We start from the raw sequence: 10,716 nt of genomic DNA, 5'->3' as shown, positions 1-10,716 counted from the left end.
CACACAAGATTACTTGCTATGTGGTAATTGTATCCATCCAGGCCGTCCAAGAAGTCTATACTTTTTTTTATTTTAGTGAAATTCTATAAAATAGTTCTTATATGTAGACACTAATTAGCAGGTTCTGTAGTGAGAGTAGGGAGCAGGTGGAGTGAGCCTGGAGAGGTGGAGGTTTGCTCAGGAGAGAAGAGGAATGAGGTCAGTAGAAGCCAGACAGAATACAAGTGTGTGAATGAGAAGGGGGCAGGCATAACTGTGATGCTGCAAGTAGTAAGGGTTATGAAAGTGGATGAGTTTAAATACCTGGGGTCAACCATCCAAATCAACAGACAGTTCACAAGAGAGGTGAAAAAGAGAGTGCAAGTAAGGTGGAGACTAGTGTAGGGCAGCAGCAAGAGTGAAAGGGATTCTTTACATAGTAAAGATAGTGGAGGGATAGTGCATGTATTGGGAAAAGGATGCTGAAGATGGAAGACTACAGAGAAGACTGATTGAATGTAGTGAGGGAGAGTAGGAGTAGTTGGTTTGACAGAGAAAGCTGGAGATTAGTTAGATAGTGGCAGATGATCCACTGTGGCGACCCCTAAAGGGGGCAGTTGAAACAAGAAGAAGAGACACTAATTAGCAGGTATGTGTCATCTATGAATACATCTTGCTCACCAAGTTAGCCGATAACTTTGCAATCCACCCCCTCCTCCTAGATGATCCCTTCTGGCACCAAGTAAACACCATGGCAACGGCCAAAATGCCAGACTCGAAGTTACTTCACCCACTTTTGTTAAGGAAATAATTAGAAAGCACAGTGAATAAAAATCCTATAAATTTATGCTGTCTTTCTAAAGTTCCAGTTTGACATCAATCAATGCATGCAATGCACTATTTTCTGTTCATGTGAAATGAGCACGTTGATATTTTTTGTAAGCCAGCTACATAAACAGTCGACTAGCCGCGGTGTGGTAGCTGTGCTGTGTACACTGTACACAAAAACCATGCACTATAGAACTAGGACACACTGACAGCATCCATATTTTCTGCATTTTACACACAGCAGCACAGAAACCTGTCAAGTAAAACGAACATGTTCTCTCCCTCCTTCTCACTAGAGAAGACCAACATATGGCTCCACCATAATTCTTCTCACCACGTTGTTATAAAGCACTTTTTTTTCAATTAAATGATACAGTCGCTTTATTAAAAAATAGATCATTAAATTTGCTTTTGTTAACTAAATCAATATCTTGCAATTAAAAAGTCAAATTAAAAGTGTTAGCTGATGCATTGACATCCTCTGTAATTTAACAGCTGTTACAGAAATACAAACACTATTTCATGTCCTGCTTTAAAAAAATTGTTCCCAAGTAAAAGTGTGTATTGTTAGTAAAATGTACTAATTGTACAATAATCTGCATGTGTGGTGGATATACTACAATATGTATTATGTAGTTTTTCTCTACCAGTGCATACTGGTGCTATAATAGTGCAAGTGAATAATGGAGTGCACAAATGCAACATTTCCCTCTGTGTTGTAGTGAAATAGAAAAAAAGAACCTTACACTTTACTTACACATACACTGATTGCAACACCTAAAAAGAATTAGACAATATCAATAATAATGATCATCTCATTATGACATGTACCACCTGCCTAAAGATTGATGCACACTGACGCCCCCTCATGTCCCTCCCCTGTGGCAACAATACTCTCCCAAGGCAGTTGCCTCCGCCGGCAGGACAATATGGCCCACTATACTGCAAAAAAATAAAAATAAATAAAAACAACTGCTCAGTAGCAGACACCCCAGGACAGCTGCAGCTTTCTTCTGGTAGCATCAGGAGAACCTGTGTTATATGAAACGATTACTTACAGAAAACAGACGACATGTAAGATTTAATAGGCTGTCTTTGTGAAAATGTGAAATTTTCCCAGACATTTGTCAGATAATTTACATCTTCTGTTTGTGTGTGTGAGTGTCTGACAGGGAGAGAGAGAGAGAGAGAGAGAGAGAGAGAGAGAGAAAGAATCTCCTATATAGTCTACAGTAGGCACATGTGACAGGAATAACGGTTAAAAAGAACCATTCTTATGACACTTCCTGTCCCTTTATCATTTTTTTTTATCTCTTTCAACTGACAAGAAACTCTTTAAGCCCTCTATGTACGGTCATGCAGAATCAAAAGTGTCTGGGCTCCTGTGTCGTGGAGAGGGGTGGGGCAGCTAGTGTGTATGTGTGAGGGATCTTTCTTGGCTGCTCTTGATGCAATTTATCATTTTGTGGCACCGATGCACCAGTCAACAGTCTCCAGCTCCCCTGTAATATGGGGGATATTTGTGGCTGCTCCGAGGCAAACAATTTAATAAATCAGTTCATTGCAGTACACACAATGCCCCTGGGCTTTACAAGCAAACAACATGCTCCGGCATCTAAAGACGGATGAGAAAACAACGTTTAAACAGTCTCTCTTTAAGGGGAGCTAATTTCTACTCAGCGATGCAACATTCGTGTTCTCGAGACGGCGCTGAAGACAAACCAATAGCTGGAACGGCCGGACTTAACAGCAATTAAAAGAATAATCTACAGCCGCGCTGGCTCGTTGGCAGTTCTTTTTTATATATCCAGGCGGTTTTAGATTAATTGTGCAGCTCTCTTCAACATAATAAACAGGAGATAAGCTGTAGATTAATTTAATGAGTAAATGTAATAAGAACAGGAGAATGGCAGGCAACGGCCTCATATCCTGAAATAAATAAATGCTTTACACTGGAATTCTGGCTACAAATAAAGCGTGTCTCTTATTCGTTCGAGTCTAATGACACATTTATAAATGGATAATAGTACTAAGTAGCAGCTTCGGTTACTCTTTGTACTCCAAAAACAATATTGTAAATGTGTTGCATTTAATTTGCTCTATACATCTGCAACTTCTCTCTTCCAAAAGCTTTTATTCTGAACTGTGTTACAGAGCCAGTTAGATAATTTCAGCACGTGGCAATAAAGCCATATTAAAGTAGAAGGAAGTTCATATTCAATTGTTAAAAATTCATCATTCATTTCTAAATGAGTTGGAAAATGTGTTGTTAGCTTGTTGAATACACAAAGACATGGTTCTGGTTTCAAAGGGACAAAAGCTTAAATACAGAACAGCTTAAAACAATGCTGATCGCAGACACTTTCTGATGGATTTCCCTCCTGTCAGGTGGAAGAGATAAGTCATGAGTGAAATCCTGCCTGGTTACAAAGGCCTTCCAGTGCCAAATCTCATATGACCTAAAATTGTCAATACAGCTTTTACAGCAACAGATATTCCCTTTTACTTCTTCTTCTTCTTCCCTCCCTAATTGTGATTAAATGCACAAATTTTCGATTGAACGTGATCAGAAGAGAACCTTCCATAACTGTTCTTGAAGTTCCTGATTAGATCTGCCATGATAGATTCCCAGTCATGTGGAAAAATGGGAGGAAAACACCGGATTTTCCACAAGTCATGAATTGCCTTCTGCCAGTGAGATGTAAATCAGTGTAGCAAGCTAAAATTGATGGAGCTTCCTCTGGTTTTATTCCCGGCTCCTCGAGATCACCCTGAATGCCCCGGCCCCTATGTATAGTCACTTAAAGATGGATTACAGGCAAAAAGGAGAGGTGTGAAACAAAGAAATTGTACATCAAAGCTATCAATCACACAGGTCCTGTGCCGCTTTCTTTCTTTTTTTTGGCTCCCAGTTTGTTACATAAACTGTAATTATGGATGCGGCTGAATACGAGGCCTGTATCTGTTTTGATCCCCATTGACAGTGCTTATGTTGAGTTAATTGAGCTCATATCCCAGGATACATGATGAGAGGCTGTAACATTAGCCATTTCCTGCATGCAGCTCATTGGGATGCAAGGCTAGTGCTGGCAGAGTAAACTGCGCCTTGGCAGAGATGCTGAGCAGTGGTGGTGGTGGTGCTGCTGCTGCAGGGACATGACAGCTACAGTCTTCCCAGCCATAAATCCCACCGTCCCCCACAGGGCACCCAGCTACACCTGTGTATTAAGTTGAAAGACAGGCTGAATTCAATCTGGCCCTTTTTGTGCCATGTCAGTGGGGCGAACTTGGTCAGGTGTAAGACTTTTGCACTGTTTCATCAACAGGCCATTATTTATTCTGGGTGTTTTTCAGATGCTCAGGAGATGGGGTGGGGTGGGGGGTCTGGGAGTCAGCCAGTCTCCACAGAGTGTGAACCCAATTATGCCACTTCCTTCTCTTGTCTCACTCAAAAATCAAAGCTGTTTGCTCAAAGCCACATCCTAAGCCCTTTCTAACTATGTCCGTCATGGAAGTAATCAGACCATATCCTGAAAGCGGTAAAAACTCTATTTTTTTTCCTAAATAAAGAAGACGGTCACTGATATTCTTATGGAGTGTACTTAATTGCTCAGGTTACCTGATTATGTCAACCAGTTGCTGCTGTGCGCGAGGACAGGAGGTAAACAGCTTCATTCAGCGGCTTGCTCCTCTCATTCTGCTCCTGAGCTCAGTGTGATATGACTTTGATTGTCTACTTGCAATTTACCCAGCAACTGCCAGCTCTCTGTCTTCGCCACATCTCATACAGACCTTTTCTTAGATCTCAGTGGATTGCCTAGCAACCTTTTTCCTCTGTACAAATACCAATCTGTGCACCAAGCAGAGCATGGTGACCAGTGTAATTATTATGCAAGGGAGACTAATCAGAAATGCAACATACTAAGACACAATATGGTCACAAAGATGCACCATTAAAGCTCTAAATAATTAATACAAAATGCTTCATAATGGTTTCTTTCCATTTACTGTAGCTAAACGAATGCCTCCAGCTTCCATCCAGTACTCTTGGGAATTCCTTCCACTAAACTGACGTCTTCCTTCATGAACGTTTTGTTCCCTTACACGAACTGTTCAGTCAGGTTCACTCTGCTCCCTGCAAAGATTAGTTTGGTAGCCTGCTGGTCTCTCTGTGCCTGACTGCGTGACACGGCAGTTGGACTGGGAGCTGAGACGCGCCACCGACAAGGAGTGAATGGGAGTTGGTGAATGAGAGAGTGAAGGAGACAGTGAGCCTGGCCACTGCCTGGTTGTGGCAGATTGAGCAGTCCATACTCTGGTCACAAACCACCATTTCACTAACAGGAATATTATACATTGACAGAATCATTTTATTTTCTGGTGACACAATCTGCCACACTTAAAGATATTGTAGCCATTTACAAAAATGTAGATTGAGAACAAAGAAGCTGCCTCACAGAAGTAGTTTAAGGTTAAGATTACAAGCAAAACTAACTTGGTTTATGTTTGATTTGTGCGGTCAAGTTGGATTTTCAAGTACTTCTACAAGCCACTTCATCAGTCCTTCCAGTAGGTAAAAGGCAGCAGCATGCAATGACATTAACCTGCTAAGGCAGGCTGTGTTCCCACATTATTCAGTACTTCTCTAGCAAAATGAGACAGGCTTGTAGCATGCTGCCAATTCTTTAAAAGCCCCGATCAGCAAAAAGGGTAAGTGCAAGTTTAGGAATAAGAGTATAACTTTGTCCCAGTAGTCACTTGCCTGCATTGAACCGGTAATTTTGAGCGAGTGTAGATTTCACTAGTATGCAGAATGTAGAGAAAAAGCTGGCCTAATTGTCTTTCATCTGAACTACAGCTAAATGTGAAACTAGATTACACACATTTATGAACTTGATGGAGATTTCTCACATTCACATACTGCCAGTATAATCCTAAGGAGAGCATGTGTCTGGTAAAGTGAGTGGCAGTCAGCCTTTAATACAAAGCACACAGCACAATACCAGCTTAACTATGGGTCTATTTACCATAATTGATTCGTATTTTCACTGCTGAATGTGGCATTGAGGGAGACCTGAAACTAGTCTGAAACTATTTAAATAGGAGCAATTGACTATGTATTATCCTGGCTTTCAGTGACTAGAACAGCTGTGGCTACAGCTTGAGATTTTTAAATTTAATTTCATTGTTTACTGACATTTTTTAAGGATGTCGTGCATTTCAATCACCAGTGTCACCAAATGCGCTTCCACTCAGGCGTCCTCCTGCATTAACCCCGTCTTTAGTGCATCAGTGTGTCTTTTTCCCACTTGGGCTTCGGCTGAAGCCCTGTTCTGTGCAGGAAATCTGTTGAATCAAGGAAAAGCCTATGTTGCATATTGGATTTAGATATTAAAGCCTCGACCAATAATGCCGACATCCTCATGTGAATTGCGTAGCATTATTTCGAGTGATGAAAATGCATTTTTTATTAGGATTTGGTCTCTTCTCTCTGCATAACAAGGCCAGAGTGGGTAAGGGACAATGCAGAAAAGATTTGAGTGGGTGGAGGATTTAGGCTGGGGAAAACAGGAGGAAGGAGTTGTAGTTTCATCAAAAGTAGCAGAGGGTTGAAAGACACTGAAAAATTACTGCTGCTCACACAATATCTGTTTTATTATCATAGCCAATAGTTGTGCACATTACAAGCATACTAGATGGACAAAAGTATTGGGTCACATCTCTTAATCTTTAAATTCAGGAATTTTCTGGACCATTCTACAGATGTATAAAATCAAGTATGTATCCCCACGGTCTGTCTTTACAAACATTTTTGGAAAAATAACTCATTCTAAAGAGTTCACTGAATTTGACTGTGCTGCTTTCATAGGATGCTGCCATTGCAACAAGTAATTGGACTGTGCAAAGTGGAAGCATTTAGGAACCCAGCAAATCAGCCACTGAAGTATCAAGCCCTGTTATATCTCCAACGCTCTACTGTTTGAAACCTCCTCTGACATTAACATTGTACACCGGGAGCTTCATGGCATGGGTTTAGATGCATGTACAGGTACCTACATTGTGTAGGTAGCCCAATACCTTTGTCCATACAGTGTAGGTTTATTAGAAGTTCTGTTAAGTGTGGTTTGTACCATGGCCACTCACCAAGAAAATATCATATGTTATGTGCATATAAATTAAAATATGTTAATTTGCACATCTAATTTTGGTATAGTTTTCCTATTTATACATAATAATAGTATTTGTACATTACATTTAGCTAACAGAAGTGCTGGATCAGGAGTATTACTATTTTGATACATACATACATCACTTTCATATTCCCACAAGCTGCCTCTGTCTTCATCTTTCTCTCACTTTTACATTTTGCATTATGGGCAGCTTTAGCTGCATTATATTGTGGTTTTCCTCTGCTGACTTGCATTGATCCTCCACACTCAGGCCACCAGCCTATCACTAAATTCTATTTTGTCTGTTTTTCCCTATTCATTCAAAGACAATTCATATTTAAAATGACATCTGCAGTGTTCTCACTGATAAGCTATTTATCCCATCTTCTGGCTCTTGTTGTTTATACGCATAACCTGATACCTCCAAGCTCTTTAGCTGAGGCTCAGCTGTTGCTGTTTTCAACTCCCGTTTAACACTGGTGCAACAAACAAATACTTAGGTCGCAGGTGTCCAATTGAACTGTCCAGATGCTAAAAGCTAATAAAAACTTTGCATCCAATTTGAATCCAGAGTCATGATTTAGCAAGACTTAAACTAAAACAAATATGCTGTACTAGTTTAACACCTTATATTTGTGCAGTGGATAAAATGAGTTCAGGAGTAGCTAAGGTAAAAGGCAGCTACCTTTACAAGGCATAATTATGTCCAACTCAAAGATTTTTAATTAGTATTTAGGCAACTTAAACAAACAATGTGACAAACAATACTGCTAGTTCTTGGAAGCATTAGTGGCTATGCCTTTTGACCATAAAATGCATCAGGAACGTAGTCAATTGCCTTGTGATTTGGCATTTTGTTAAAAAAAAATACCAGTGTCATATTGAGCTTCTGAAATGGTAAAGGTAACCTCAAACTGTGAGCGTAGCAGCAATGTAACTCCCCGGGGAAATCAAGAGCTTTCACAGCTGCATTGCCCGCCAGCAGTTGCAACACAATTCTTAAATGACGGGGCAACGTGCAAGCGGCTGAAGACAGACAGAAACTTCAGTTTGACCCCAAATCTTTCAACACTTCAAACATATCCTAAACTGGTGGGTGAGACGAAGCCCTTTTGGAGGAGAAATACACCTGGAGAACAGCCACAAACAAAAGCATGTATACCTTTTGACTGTGCAACTTTGAGATGATCTGTGCATCTGTTACAGTTTGAAAAGGTAAATTTTTCTCTAATCTGTTGTGTTGCAGCAACCACTTGGAATCCACGAGAAGAATTTAGGTTAGAATATGCCAAAAGCAAAAACATCTGGCCCAATTTTATTTGATTTCAGAACATCTGAGTAAACAAGTCGACAGAGCTATTTGGGGCGATTTTAAAAACCAGTATAAAAAATAGATTGAATGAAGAAGCGATCGTAACTTTTTACACTCTCTCTACCCTTTACTTTAGTGTGCTTTTATGAGAATTGTAAATGTGGAAATCTCCCTCGACGCCATCCTGATCCCCCGGAAATGTGATCGCTGGATGAAATCAATGGAATGGGATGAGGGATGAAGGGATTTTAAGACCATATACTATAAAGTGTTGCATTGTCTACCTCACTCTGACAGCTCAGAAGGGGTGAGAAGATAGCTTGTGCCTGCTTTTCAAGAAAGTGCCAACAGATTGTCAGAAGGACGCACGTGTTGTCCAATCCGATAAAAGTAAGTAACAAAAACAAAAATGTTATGATCGCCTTGGCACTTTTCATTTCCGAGAAATTAAGCCAGTCAGCATCTGCAAGGAGCGCGTGGTTGTTGTTCCTGTACAGTGAAAGCATCGGCATTGTCCTTTTAAAAAAGAATGATTTTGTCTAGTGGCCTTCTGGCTTCGGTGTGCATGCACAAAATTGGGAACAGTTGAGTGTTTCTGTTTTCAGCCTATTTCAGTCAATACTTTATTAAAAGTTTAATCATTTCAAGGTTTCAGATGACAACATTTCTATATTAGAAAAAGATTTTTGTTTTGGTTCTTTTTCCACATGCCTTAATCTTCTTGTGACCTGTAAAAATCATCTATCAACCCTCCTAGTTCTAAACACTCCAAACTTTAAAATATTGTGTATTGCTCTTTTCCCTTTCTGTGAGTCACACAGTTGATTTAAGATGTGATGTGTGTGATAATTATCTTCCTAGTTTGCGGGTAAAGTCGTAGAGACAGAGCTGCTCCAGAGGTGTTTGTCAGTGGTGGTTGAAGTATGATGAGTCATCAGCCTGTTAGTGTAAATCCATGCAAACGCTTAGGTTTGATGCTATTGTGTTGCATCTACTGCTCCTCAATGTCCTGATTCTCTCAACGCTTTTCTGAACACTTGAAGCGAGTGCAGTATATGCAGTCTATCAGCGTCATTAAACTGTTCCGTGTGCACGGCTACAGAGCAATAAATCCTCAAGCAGCATGAATCTGTCGTGTGTCAGAGCCTGTTGTCATAAGCAGATATATCTTCTGCACTGCCTGCTTTATTTTTCTTTCTTTCTTTCTTTCTTTCTTTCTTTCTTTCTTTCTTTCTTTCTTTCTTTCTTTCTTTCTTTCTTTCTTTCTTTCTTTAAACAGAGGAACACCAGGCAGAGCATGATCAAAATGTCTGTTATTGAGGAACTGTTGAAAATCGGACATACACATGTGCCGCTGTACACAATCAATGCGTCATTCATTTGTTCTTCATGATGCCAGATGACTTGTTTTATACAATCAGCGTTAAAATATTCAGAGTACAGCTAATGCATGACTGGAGATGGATACAGTATTGATAATGACAGAATATTGTACATCCCTGGACATTTCTATTCAAACACATCGAAAACAAAATGTATAATAAATATAAATTTTCTCAGTACAATTTAATCTGTGATGTCACATGTTCAAAAACAGTTTTTAAAAAAAAATCAATATTGCAAAAAGCCTCTCAACAATTGACCGTTTGCTAAGCCCTATCCCCATCCATTACTGTTGCATTAGAGTTTAGGGGCTAATCTACTGTTAAATCATCGCTGTTATTTTTCAATCACTGGGTTCTTAATTTCACATGAATGCACACAAGATGCCCCTGCAAGCAATGGCTTGGCCAGCTAAAATAAACAGATCTTCATAGCTGCTGCTAGCTAACTACTTTAGTAAAAATTTAATAGCTATATATTATTTTGATGAGTTTCTTAAAAGATAATTTAGATGCAGTTCAAACATAGTCAACACTATACTTTAAACTTAAGAATTTTTCTTTAACTCAAATAAAGGAAACCAAAATATACATATACACTATGTGGACAAATGCACAGAGCTACCTTGTACACATAAACATGAACAGCCATATCACGAAGCTCCTGGTACACAACTTTTATGCTGATGTTAATGTCAGAGGAGGGTTGTAACTCTGGAGTAAGCATAGTGTTGGAGACCTTTACACAGTATGCAGCTCAGCACTTGGCAACCCCACTTTGTAACTCTGCAATAATACCACTTGTGAAATCTGTAGGAGGGAAAGAATTTCATACAAGTGACTTTTTGGTGGCTCCAGCGAAACTTGAAGCACTATGGAACAACTTTATTAGCTGACCAACGTGTTTCAGCTTGTGGCCTTTTTCAGGGTCATTACAAAATACAGTTTGTGTTTAAATAAATAAAGAAATCCAAGTGAACCAATCACACATAAACAAGCTGACCAACCAGCATTTAAGGGGGTGGTACTGGCTGACTCTGGACTG

This window comes from Astatotilapia calliptera, chromosome 12, assembly GCF_900246225.1.
Source record: "Astatotilapia calliptera chromosome 12, fAstCal1.2, whole genome shotgun sequence".
NCBI lineage: Eukaryota > Metazoa > Chordata > Actinopteri > Cichliformes > Cichlidae > Astatotilapia > Astatotilapia calliptera.
The sequence above is the reverse complement of the archived record's forward strand: the minus strand, read 5'-3'. Positions refer to the sequence as shown.